This window comes from Ailuropoda melanoleuca, chromosome 5 (assembly GCF_002007445.2).
Source record: "Ailuropoda melanoleuca isolate Jingjing chromosome 5, ASM200744v2, whole genome shotgun sequence".
Lineage (NCBI taxonomy): Eukaryota > Metazoa > Chordata > Mammalia > Carnivora > Ursidae > Ailuropoda > Ailuropoda melanoleuca.
In genome coordinates, this window is record NC_048222.1 from 33,072,840 (window position 1) to 33,086,605 (window position 13,766).

Consider the following 13,766-nt stretch of genomic DNA (forward strand, 5'->3'; position numbering starts at 1 on the left):
CTGTGAGAGCGGTAATACCCTTTCCACATGTTTTCTGAAGCAGTCATCTTTAATCTTACATCCAAGACATATCTGTCTTACTTTACAATGCTTGTAAGGCGCGGATGCAAGCTTTCTCAGTACACAGTCACGTAGGGAAGGTGGCTTCATTAATAACAATTAAGGGGGAAAGATCAGACTGAAATCTGCAAGATTAACTCAGAATACAATTTTAAAGCATGGGACAATGTCCACATGGAGATCTCTGTATTTAAGGTTTGAAAACCCAGCAATCAATCTCTTCTTTGGGTAGAGGATAGGAAGGGAAAAGGGACAACGGAGCAGAAAAGGCAAAGAGAAGCAACCTGTGCTGAAGGGTGACGTTTCAGACCCACTCTCAGATTTTAAGAAACCTTTTCAAGGTCACACAGCTGGATAAGTGTCAGAGCTGGAATTCTAATCAAAACAAACCCATGAGCTCCAAAGCCCCGTGATCTCTGGGGACGGGGCAGGAAGACACTTTCACCTCCACGGACAGCACTGACTCTGAAGTTCTGAAATACCTGCCGAAGCGGCATGGCTTTGGGGTGCTACTGCTGTCTTATTGCGCTATGGCAATGTGATACATCAAAATTGGCTTTCACATACTCTGGACTCTCAATATAAGCTTGGGTAGCAGATAGACTGGTAAAGTGGGGAGATGATGATCACTATGCTAGATACAGGCTAGGAGCTAACAGCCTTTTGGAACTAAGACGGCAAGTAGGTAACTCTAATTCTTCTGGCAAGGCTATGGGAGTGAAGGATAGGCAGAAGCTCAGAGGGAATAAGTAAATGGAACTACGCAAACATCTCCCATGTACTACCAATAAGGCCATGTTTTCAAATATAAACAACAGGCAATAAACTCTTGGTCGTTCAGGCCTCAATTAAATGAACAGATTCCTCTGAAAACTACTAAGGAAGAGCAAGAGTTCATTCTTCCAATCTTTCAAGTATGTTTCTTGAGTACCTACTATGTGCCATGTACAGCTCTAGATCCTGGAGGATCTAGGAGGGATTTTAGCGGGGAAGAGACAGATAGTAAACAAATTCAAAAAGATGAAATAAGGGGCGCGTGGGTGGCGCAGTCATTAAGCGTCTGCCTTCGCTCAGGGCGTGATCCCGGCGTTCTGGGATCGAGCCCCACGTTGGGCTCCTCTGCTGGGAGCCTGCTTCTTCCTCTCCCACTCCCCCTGCTTGCATTCCCTCTCTTGCTGGCTATCTCTCTCTCTGTCAAATAAATAAATAAAATCTTTTAAAAAAAAAAAGATGAAATAAATTAGTAAAATACATATGGTATATGGTGGTCAATGCTATGGAGAAAAATAAAACAGTGAAGGATGATAGGCATTTGGCAATTTTCAAAGTAGGGTAGTTGGGAAGGGTCTTACGGAGAAAATGACATCCACCTGAAGACATAAAGGAGGTTAGCAATGAGTCACACTGATATCTGGAGGACAAAGCTTCCAACAGAGGGGACAGCAAATTCAAAAGTCCCGAGGCGAGAGTATGCCTTGTTATGTTGAAGGAGCAGCAAGGAGGCCATTGTGGCTGGAGTGGAAAAAACAAGGCAAAAGAAGTAAAAAAGAAAGTCTATGAGGTAATGTGGTACCAGATAATATGGGGCTTTGTAGGCTCCTGTAAACAGTGTGACTTTTAATTAGGGTGGGATGGGAAATCACTACAGATTAAGAGACAGGCTAGGAGCGTTAGAAGTACTGATTTTAAAAGGATCCGTTGGGCTGCTGGATTGAGAAAAGACACCAAGGGGACAAGGGTCCAAGCAGGAGAGAGGGGACAGGTGTTGAATAGGGGTGGGGGCAGTTGAAACAGTGAAAAAAGATCATGTTCTAGAAATATCCTGAAGGTAGAAGTAATAGAACTTACTGACAGACTAGAGAGTGCCCAGGTTTTTGGCCTGAGCCAAATGATGGAGTTGCTATTTGTCAAAGTATGGAAGACCACAGGAGGAGGGAGTCTCAGCAGCTAGCTTAGGAGTGTGACTCTGTTCATGTTATATTTCAGATGTCTATCAGCCATTCAAGTAAGGTGGCAAGTAAGCAGTTGAATTTATGAGCCTGGAGCTCAAGGGAGAATTCTGGGCTGGAGATATAAATTTGGGAGTCTTCAGCCTAGAAATGGTTTAAAGCCCTGGAGCCCAGACGAGATCACCAAGAGTCCGAGCGTACATATAAAGACAGAAGAAAAGAGGGCTATGGCCAGAGACCAGGGCACTTCAATTTTAGAGGTCAGGGAGACGAGGCGGCACCAGGGACACACAGAGTGGGAGCAGCCAGTGAGGCAGGAGGAAGACCAGGGAGAGTGGTGTCCTGGAGTCAAGTAGATGAAGTGTTTCAAGAAGCAGGGTGGGATCCACTGAATCAAATGCTGCTGGTAGGTCAAAGAGGCCCAGGACCCCATAGACCGCTGGGCTTAGCACTGGAAATACCCGGTGACTGTGCGGAAGGCAGGCTGAGGGAGTGTACAGCATCTCTAGGCCTCTTTCACTACCCATAAAATGACTGTCAGACTAGATCATTTGTAAGTCCTCTGCCAACTTAAAATCATATGACTTCTAGCAATTTTAAGGGCCTGAAGATGTTCCACTTGATGTGTCTTTGCTTTTCTAATTTCTCATTGGCCCAATCTACAATTTTTCTGATACTGAGGTCTAAGTTAGTGAAGTAATTTACACTTGTATTTTCCCTATAGAAAACCATAACTCATCTTATTGTATGAGTTGCAGAAACACCCCGTGGAGGGGTAGAGAAGTAGGGTGACTACCTGTGAAGGCAATAAAGGGAGTTATAACTCTGAGGGTAAAAAACCCACCACTCTACAGAACTGAGAGCTAACACACTAAGGTAAAAGAGAAAGCTCCTGAGGGTCAAGGAACGCCAGGCGGCCCAATCCCAGCCCTAAATGTGTGGTGCTGCTCACAGCTCAAAAGGGGCCAGTGTCGAGGCTGGTTTTCATCTCTCTTAGGTGCTAGCGGTTCCTTTGGATGCACTGAGCCCCACTCCATTTCTTTACTAACCCCCACAACTTTTTGGAGGGAAAGGAGGTTGGTTGCAGGAGGTTTCTGAATAAAGAATCCTATATTAGATGCTACCGAGTGTCACAGAGAGGGAAAACCTATCACTTCCAACCAGGGAGATACAGGGAAGGCAACCATAGCTAACATTTACTGAGCTTTTACTATATGCCAGATCCTACTCTAAATGCTTTACATATGGGACCTCGTTATTCCTGACAACAACCTATGAAGTAGATGTTACCAACAGTCCCACTTTACATATGGTACAAATGAAGTCCTACAGTCCTACTACCCAGAGTTACACAGAGCCAGGAGATAACCTAGGAGTTCTGGTTCCAGAGTCACTCGCTGAAGCACAAAGCTTTCTCCCCAGAGTTCCTCAGAGAGAAGAGCAAAAGTTCCTATTCTAAGGGTCCAGGCAAAACCATTGCAAGACAGAATGGCTCCCCTGTACAAGAATGTATAGAAATACAAATAACAAAATCGCAGCACCTTTGTAATGCTGGTGTTGGGGAGCAAGCTTTTGTTAGATTCACCTATTATTTTACGGGGACAAGATTTAGTCAGCAATGAACCTGAATTCATATAAGAACAGAATCCTGCTGCAGCTGTGTATAAAATGAAAAGTACTGAGTATCTACAGAGTAAGAAGATGCCCATGTAATAATGATGCCACCAGAAATTCCACGCTATCTGCTCTGGTCTGCCGCAGATGCCCCTCTCCGATGAAGAAGGAAGTTGGACAGAGTAATGCAGAAGAGTTTTCCTGGTGCTACTGAATATAGAAATAGCAAGATTTAGGGGCCCCTGGGTGGCTCAGTCGTTAAGCGTCTGCCTTCAGCTCAGGGTGTGATCCCAGGGCCCTGGGATCGAGCCCCGCATCAGGCTCCCTACTCTACTGGGAGCCTGCTTCTTCCTCTCCCACTCCCCTTGGTTGTGTTCCCTCTCTCGCTGGCTGTATCTCTCTCTCTCTCTCTGTCAAATAAATAAATAAATAAATAAATCTTAAAAAAAAAAAAAGAAATAGCAAGATTTAAAACAAAAAAACAAAAAATCACAAGGAGCTCAAGCTGGACAGAATCATCTTGATTTCTGCTTTTGTATGTCCAGCAAATATTTACCTAGCATGCAAATGGACCGGGGTGACATGACCTTGTGACACAAAGGGCCACGTGAACAATTTCTCAAACAAGACAGGATAATACTTCTACAATGATCTAATCAAAGAAAAATAGATTTAGACCTCTGTGAGATACTAACAAAGACTGAAACCTGATACTAACAGATAAAAGTCCTCTATGAACAGAAAAGAAAACCTATTTAGATTACTCTAAACTGGTCCTGAGTCCATGTGAAGGGAGGCAAATGTGCCTTTCTTTCCCTGGCTGAATCTTCCTGTGTCTCAAAACCTAGAGATGTGTCACAGCCTTGCTGTTCACTTTTCCTTCTAGCATGTTGTTCTCATGTTCATTTCACGATGCGTACCCCAGCCCTGTCTTGCTCTCTTCTTATCTTGGCATTTCCGTTCCTACTTCCAACTCCAAGAGTACACAATGCTACCTCCTCATGTCTTCCCCCTCCACAGGCTTCCCCACCATTCTCTCTCTCCTTGCAGGGAACAGGAAGCACTCAGCTTTTAAGCCAGAAATCAGGAAACTGGCCTTAATCTCTCTGTCCTCTCCTCTCTCTCCCTTCCCCCTCCCTTTCTTTTTCTCTCTCCTTTCCTTCTCACTCCCTTCCTATCTCTCTTTCTCCTCCCACCCCCCTCTGGCTCCCTCCCTCTTATACCACTTCTAACTCCCATACACACATCAGTTAATCAGCCCAGCTGAAGACACAGCACATTCAGTCAATGTAAAGCACCACAAGAGACTGACCACAGAAAAGCAGCCTCTCTAAATAGACCCTCCATTTCGCCCATGTTGCATAGGTAATCAAAATTAAACAACTATAGGCATACCTCAGAGATACTGTGAGTTTGGTTCCAGACCACTGGAATAAAGCAAATATCACAATAAAGCAAATCAAATGAATTTTTTTGGTTTCCTAGTGCATATGAAAGTTATGTTTACACTATACAAGACTGCAATAACAGCACTGTGTCTAAAAAACACTGTATATACCTTAATTAAAAACTACGTTATTGTTAAAATATGCTAACCATCACCAGGGCTTTCAGTGAGCTGTAATCTCTTTGTTGGGAGAGTGTCTTGCCTTCATGTCGAAGGCTGCTCACTGATCAGGCTGCTGGTTGCTGAAGGTGGGGGTGGCTGTCACAATTTCTTAAACAACAACAGGGGTGCCTGGGCGGCTCAGCTGGTGAAGCCTCCGACTCTTGATTTAGGCTCAGGTCATGATCTTGGGGCCGTGAGATTGAGCCCTGCATTGGACTCTGTGCTGGCCATGGAGCCTGCTTAAGATTCTCTCTCTCCCTCTCCCTCTGCCCCCTCCCACCCTTGCTTGTGTGCACTCTCTCTTTCAAAAAAAAAAAAAAAAGAACAAAACAATAATGGTTTGCCATACTGACTCTTCCTTTCATGAACAATTTTTTCTGTGTAGCATATGATGCAATTTGATAGCATTTTACCCACAGAACTTCTTTCAAAAGTGGAGTCAGTCCTCTCAAACCCTGCTATTGTTTTATCAACTATGTTTATGGAATATTCTAAATCCTCCAGTGTCATTTCAACAGTCTTCCCAGCATCTTCACCAGGGGAGACTCCACCTCAAGAAACCACATTCCTTGCTCGTCCCTAAGCAGCAGCTCCTCACCGGTTCAAGCTGGATCAAGAGACCGCAGCAACTAACCCAGCCCATCTTTAGGCTCCACTTCTGATTCTAGTTCTCTTGCTATTTCCACCATATCTGCTGGTACTTCCTGCACTCAAGTCTTAAGCCCCCTCAAAGTCCTCCATGAGGGTTGGAATCAACTTCTTCCAAACTCCTGTCAATATTGTTGATACTTTGACCTCTTACTATTCATCAAAAAATGTTTTTAATGGCATCAAGAATGGTGAATTCTTTTCAGAAGGTTTTCAATTTACTTTGTCCAGATCCATCAGAGGAATTGCTATCGATGGCAGCAATAGCCTTAAAAAATGTATTTCTTAAATACATTTTGAAAGCTGAAATGACTCTTTAACCCATAAAATGGATGCAGAATGGATGTTGTGTGAATAGGCAGGAAAACAACATTAATCTTGTTGTCCATCTTCATCATAGCTCTTGGGTGACCAGGTGCATTGTCAAAGGGTAGTAATATTTTGAAAGGAATATGTATTTTTTTCTGAGCAGATCTCAACAGTGGGTTTAAAATATTCAGTAAACCATGTTGTAAACAGATGTGCTGTCATCCAGACTTTGTCCCATTTACAGAGCACAGGCAGAGCAGAGTTAGCGTCATTCTTAAGGGCCCTAGGATTTTCAGAGCAGTAAATGAGCATTGGCTTCAACTTAAAGTCACCAGCTGCATCAGCCCCTAACGAGACAGTTAGACTATCCTTAGAAGTTTTGAAGCCAGGCATTGACTTCTTTTCTCTAGATTAGAGAGTCCTAGATGGCATCGTCTTCCAACACAGGCTGTTTTGTCTACACTGAAAATCTGTTGTTTGGTGCAACCACCACCACAGATGAGCTGAGTCAGATCTGGAGAACTCGCGGCAGCTTCTACCGCAGCACCTGCGGCTGCCCCTTGCACTTCTGTGTTATGGAGACGGCTTCTTTCCTTAAATCTCATGAGCCCACCTCTGCTAGCTTCAGACTTTTCTCCTGCAATTTCCCCACCTCTCTCAGGCTTCACAGAACTGAAAAGAGTTAGGGCCTTGCTCTGGATCAGGCTTCGACTTAAGAGAACGGTATAGCTGACTTGTCCTTCTAACAGACCACTAAAATCTCCATTTCAGCAATAAGGCTGTTTCACTTTCTTGTCATTTGTGTGTTCAATGGAGTAGAACTTTTAATTTTCTTCAAAAACTTTGCCTTTGCATTCACAACTTGGCTAACTGTTTGGCACAAGAGGCCTACCTTTTGGCCTCTCTTGGCTTTTGACATGTCTTCCTCACTAAACTTAAACATTTCCAGCTTTTGATTTAGAGCAAGAGTGGACTCTTCCTTTCACTTGAACACTTAGAGGCCATTGTTGGGTAATTAATTGGCTTAATTACAATATTCTGTCTTAGGGAACAGGTAGGCCTGAGGAGAGGGAGAGAGACAAGAGAACGGCTGGTTGGTAGAGCACTCAGAACACATACAACATTTATTGATTAAGTGCTCTGTCCTATGTGGGTGCAGTTCATGGCACCCCCAAAACAGTTACAGTAGTAACATCAAAGACGACTGATTATGTATCACCATAACAAATATAATAATAATCATAATGAAAAATTTGAAATATTATCAGAATTATCAAAACATGACACAGAGCCATGAAATGAGCAAATGCTGTTGGAAAAATGGCACTGATAGACTTGCTCCAGACAGGGTTGACACAAACCTTCAGTTTGTAAAAATCGCAATTATCTCTGAAGTGCAATAGAGCAAAGCACAATAAAACAAGGTATGCCTGTACTCTCATATGGATTCGTTTAGTGTCTATCTCCACCAATAGACAGTGACGTGGACCTGTTAGTGGAACACTCTTGTTCACCACTGATATCTGCCATTATTGAGTGTTAACTCTATGCCAGGTGTTGCGTGCAGCTCCACATTTATGATTTCATTTCATCTTGGACTCTATGAGATAGAATCTAGTATTAGCCATATTTAATAGATAAGGAAATTGAGGCTTAGACAAGTAGCTTACCCAAGGTCATACAGTTAAACGCAACCCCAGGTCTGTTTGATGTCAAAGCAAATGCTTACTACACTACACTAAATGGCTAGGCAGAGTGGAATGAGTTTTTCTTTTCTTTTCTTTTTTTTTTGGTAAATATTTTTTTTATTTATTTGAGATAGAGAGAGCAAGAGAGAGAGAGCATGAGCTGGCAGGGGAGGGCAAAAGGAGAGGGAGAAGCAGACTCCTCATTGAGCAGGGAGCCTGATGTGGGGCTCGATCCCAGGACCCTGGGATTATGACTTGAGTTGAAGGCTTAACCCACTGAACCACCCAGGCGCCCCTGGAATCAATTTATCAACACATACTGCAAAGTCCTAAGTCAAATTGTGCACACAAATCTAGACGAATTAAATTAGAACAGGCAAAATTCCTATGCACTTGGCTAATTAGAAAGCCTAAAATTATCCTTTAAAAAAATCCTTGTTTTTTTTTAAAAAAAAATCAACAATAACTCTTCCCCCATGTAATTCACATTTTTCTTCTTTATTAGTGGCAATTCTACAGCTCATCAAAAGAACTATCATTGCTCAGATTTTTGTTAAGAGTACTTAATCGCAGTTACTTTTTTAAGTAAATAAAAATATATCAAGCTCTATAAAAGCTCACTAGTACTGAGACAAAATGCTGCAGTAGAGTGGAGATTCGGAAAAACCCTGCTGCTTTGTTAACACTCATGGAAGTATGAACGACCCATCAATTAGAGATAGAGAATTTGGGTCAGTGTATATAGCAATTTGTTACAATTCAGCTGTCAATTTTGGGATCAGAAAGATAGGAAGAGACTCAAGGGACTTTTCAATCACCTGTTATAACAAGCCACAGACAAAAGATGTTGCAAATAATTCAGCAAAGTCAAAAAGAACCTAAAATGATAGTAATATTTGGAAACTGTGATTGAGTTCATGTAAAGCCCACTGTCATCCTTATTGTAGAAGAAAAATATCAGCAGGAGAAGAAATAAAGGCTCCAACAGTCATCAACCAATTTAGTATGTTGCTAAAGGGCAAGAAAACGGAAAAAGTCAAGGATGCTAGAGTACAGACTTTGTCCAGTCATACTGAACTAACACAAAAGAGCTAATTAATAGACACCTTTTCTTCATAATTAAGATTACAAAACAGGAAAAATTATTAGAGGTCTTCCTCAAGGAAAGAAAAAAACACTATCTCTTCCTCCCCTTGTCCCTCCCCAACACAGCCTCTTTATTAGAAGGCTATGTGATATAGTTTACCATGTTGGAAAGACACCCCGTCTTGAGACAACTGATATTTAAGCTTTTTTGAGGGAAAAGTCAAAGATGTTGCAGGGATGCAAAAATGGAGCTAAAACTGCTGCCATAGGAGAATGAAGTCTGCGGGAAGATACATGAACATTCTTTGGTTCTGGTTCAACAGCTTTAAAACAGACCCAGAAATGTACATTTACGTAACCCTCCAAAATTTACTTTGCCCTCCAAAAGGCAATTTATGCTTTAAATTCAGCTTGTTCAGTGGCAGCTCTTGTTGGCTTCACCCCGAGCCCCAGCCTAAGAACTTCCTCTAGCCATCTGGGTGTGCGGAGCACCGCACAGGAGGAAGAATGGGATGGACATGGCTGACTTTGCTCTGTCCCTAAACGTAAAGCCCCCTTGCGCCACCCAAATTCTCCATTTTGCCCTACTGAAAGTACCTCAAAAGAGATGAAAGGTCAGATAATCTCTTTAACCTGACACATGCAAAATTCTTAACACATAAGGAAAGGGAAAAAAAGACAGGGAAGGGGAGAGAAGAAAGTGTTAAGAAATACCGTATGATTTCACTCATGTGTGGAATTTAAGAAACAAAACAAATGAACAAAGAAAAAAAGGAGACAAACCCCCAAACAGACTTGTAACTGCAGAGAACAAACTGGTGGTTACCAGAGGGGAGGGGGATGGGAGAAGCAGGTGAAGGAGATTAAAAGTAGACTTATCTTGAGGAGCACTCAGTAATGTACAGAATTGCTGAAATCACTATACACCTAAAACTAACATAACATGGTACGTTAACTATACTGAAATTAAAATTTAAAAAATTTAAATTAGGGGCGCCTGGGTGGCACAGCGGTTAAGCGTCTGCCTTTGGCTCAGGGCGTGATCCCGGCATTCTGGGATCGAGCCCCGCATCAGGCTCCCGCTATGAGCCTTGCTTCTTCCTCTCCCACTCCCCTGCTGTGTTCCCTCTCTCGCTGGCTGTCTCTATCTCTGTCGAATAAATAAATAAAATCTTTAAAAAAAAATAAATTAAAAAAATTTAAATTAAAAAAATTAAGAAAGAGTTACAGTGGAAGGAGGTAAGAGATACATATTTTTATAAGTCACATTTTGAGTAAAATTGAGCTCGGGGGAAAAAGGGGGACAAGAACAGTATTCTTTCTCATTCTATTACATTCCAAAATCTAGTAGCTGACAGCTACCAGGCACACAAGCCAGTTCGAGTCTCTTTCTCTCTCTCTGTGGCATAAAATCTCTTAATAAAGGTTATTCCAATCAACCCTTTGTCCCCATGTTTCCATTACAATATTTATGAGGACCATATGAGGAAATAATTGATAAAACCACATGGCCCATCTGGGTACTATTCACTCACAACTCAGAGACCACGCAGTAATAATGTTTAGTTCTGGGTGCTACCCTTTACAAAGGTCACAGAAAAACTGGAACACATTCAGAGGCAAACATGCAGGACAGGGAAAGGACTCAAAACTAAACCAGTGAGGACCTGGATGTGTTCAGCCTACAAAAGAGAGGCTTTCTAATACTTGAAGGGCTCTCACATGGGAAAGGCCTATTATTGTTTTCTGTGGCCTCAGGGTGAGAGAGTGAAAATCAACGCATAGAGCAGACAGAGAAATTTCAGCTCAATAAAAGGAGAAACTTTCTTAGAAGGGCTATTCAAAGACAGAATAGGCTGCCTCAGAAGACAGGGTCCCAGTTGATGCAAAGGGTAGACAACCACTTAGAGGCTTAGAAAGGGGGTTAAGCACTGGTTGAAAGTGTGGGGTCAGGCCAGCTTTTCTGGAGGCAAACAAGGACAAACTGAATTAGAACCACCTAATGTGCTTGTTGAACAGAAAACAAAAGGAATTCGGAAAATAATGCAAGCTCCTAGACCTCTCTCTAGGTTTCATGACTCAGAACAGGGGAGTGCCCGGGGAATTTGCATTTTAACAAGCCCTCAAGGTGATTCACACGTACACTCAAGACTGAGAACCAGACTAGGTGACCCCCGAAGCTTCATCTACCACTCACCCTCTACTAGCACTCGGCCTGTCTAAATAGTTTCCTTGCTCTGATCATTTATTTTTGTTGTTGTCTCTGTCAGGACACATCCTCACTCAAGATTCATTAACTCCTTCTCTTTATTGAAAGCCTATCCACCCCTCCAAGATCCAGCGTGGACAAATGATGAATGATTTCTTTGCTGACCTTCCAACCACACGTGACCCTGATGACTCTGAACTATAACGTTCTTTTGTACTCTACCCATGGAATGTGTCACTACACAGTGGAGTTAACATACATACTTTGAGGGAAAGCTCTGTGTCTAATACTCGCACAGAGGTTGGCACACACTGTGTTACAAACATAAATTGAACACATATTTGCTGAATGAATGTCTTATATTGCGAGTATTTTGTGCTTACTTAAGTGTAAGCTCTGTGAAGGCGGGTGCTCATCTCTAGTCACTGTGGTCCTAGCACAGTGCTTAAATAGACCAGAAAGTATCATAACCCTGAATCAAACCAACTGAGGAGTAACAGCCATTTTTTTCCCCTGGGTTTTAAGTCAGAAGACATTTTTACAACACACAGTTGTCTCATCTAGTACCTGCCACGAGCCTTACCTATGTACCCCACACACGTCTACGCATGAGGAAGAGTCGCAGAAGAGAGGCAAGAGTAGCAGTCTCCATTTCTTCTGTGGTACAAGGACGGTGAGCCCTTGCTTCCACACTTCTCCTCAACACTGGTTCCTTTCTGTCTTCTAAATATTTTATGTCACCAGCCTGTGGTGGAAAAGCCTCCCCCTCTCCCTGCTGCCAGGGGCACCCCCGCTAAGCCCTATTTTGCTCCTTCTTTTCTCCCTAAACTTACTGGATAAAAGGTTTACCACTCTCTGTCTCTGCTTTTCTACCACAATTTACTCCTGGCATGTTTTGTGAAGTCCTTGTGATTCATTTTTGATAATTTCTCTTATGTCCTTCTCTCTCTTTCATTCCCGTCTGGCACCTATTGTCGTACATGAGGCTGCAATGCGGAAAAGCAGCATTAATTTCCTAATCGAAACCAATGGCCTTTGATCCTTGGGTTTGCAAAGAAGTCTTAAGGTAGCTGAAAAAACCACATACTGGAGTCTAGTTAAGGAGAGGAAACCTAGACACATAAAAAATGCAAATGCTGTAAGAGAAACAAATGTTTTACAGTCTTCATTCTTTCAGAAGCACCAGCCAGTAAAGAAGGGCTCTTTCCCCTTAGGTTTCCTAACCTCGGTTTCCTTCCTCCATTTTGTCCTAAAGATAATGGTAATAGCAACGATACTTCTAGGAACAAGAACTATCATTAATTGAGCCCGCTAAGCAAGGTACTTCACATATTGTGATTGCTCCCTATAAAAACCATGATATTATTCTATTTTCAGGTGAAGAACTTGAGGTCCCAAAGGGTCAAGTAACTCAGTGCCTAAGGTCATGCCATTACTAAGGGATTAATTTGAGATTCCAGCCCATGTCTATCTGGCTCCAGAGCCAATACACCACAATACCACACCATCCCTTCATAACACAAATAGCTTCAATTGCTTCTGCAATCATTTCCAAACTTTCCAATCGGTGAGGGTAAGAAAAGCCATGTTTTAGTGAGATAAATCTGGTGGTAATATGCAGGATGGATCGGAAGGAAATTAACTTGAGGTTGGAAACCAATTAAAGATGTAATAATTTAGGCATGAGTCCATAATGGCCTGCACTAAGATGCTGGCCATGCAAATGGAAAAGAGACAGAGATGAGAGGAATTATAAAAGATGAATCAGAAGAACTTAGCCGCTGCTGAAACATACGAAGTGAGAGAAAAAGAATCAAAACTGACTTAACTTATGAGGCTGTGTGACCAAGAGATGTGACGGAAACAGGAAAGACAAGGACAAGATCAGACTTTGTGGGAGAGGAAATGATAAATGTCTTGCTTTAATTATGAAAAGTAAACCAATGATGTGACCGAGATGTAGGAGGATGTACCTATCTTTAGAGTAAAAATGCCTTTCTGCTTTTCCTTAGTGTGACCCTAAAAGTAATGAAAGGGACTTCAATTCACATATTCACAGAAGAACACTGAACTCTGATTGGAGTAAATACCCTTGTGTCCCTTGCATGCAATCCCTTTCTTTTCCAAACTTGTAAAAAGTGCAATGCCTGCAAATTCCAACACCATTCATTCAAAGGAGATGGTTAATAGGTCTCATCTGTTTAGCTGGAAAGCATATAACAGGTCCATCATAAGAAGACCACAGACAATTGTTTGAGTGAAAATTTATGCAAAGTAACAGATTAGTAATAGTTTTACACCAGCAGGGCTTCATGTCTCATTATTTTATACTGACTACTAATAGAGTTTAGTATTAGAATTTGAAAAGGAACAGAAAATGGAATGCTCTCCCCGTAGAATTTATTGTACTCTTTCAGCTATTATGGGTTTCATTACAGATTTCTACTCCAAGGCGTTAATTCTTTGTTTTATTTTCAAAATGTGGCTCATACTTTAAAAAAGGCTTTCTGGGAAACCTCTACATTTGCATGCATTCAAATGAAACTCTGTTCTCTGTCGGCTGTCATCATTCTGTTCAGCAGCTTGTTACATAT

The 13,766-nt window shown here is 42.1% G+C and overlaps 1 protein-coding gene and 1 pseudogene across 7 annotated transcripts in view; both read right to left on the reverse strand.

The window, feature by feature from the left end:
* Positions 1-13,766, reverse strand: part of BTBD9 (BTB domain containing 9) — a 402,059-nt gene that overhangs the window by 226,585 nt on the left and 161,708 nt on the right. The window lies entirely within an intron of this gene.
* On the reverse strand, positions 4,073-7,974 carry LOC117802205 (annotated as a pseudogene).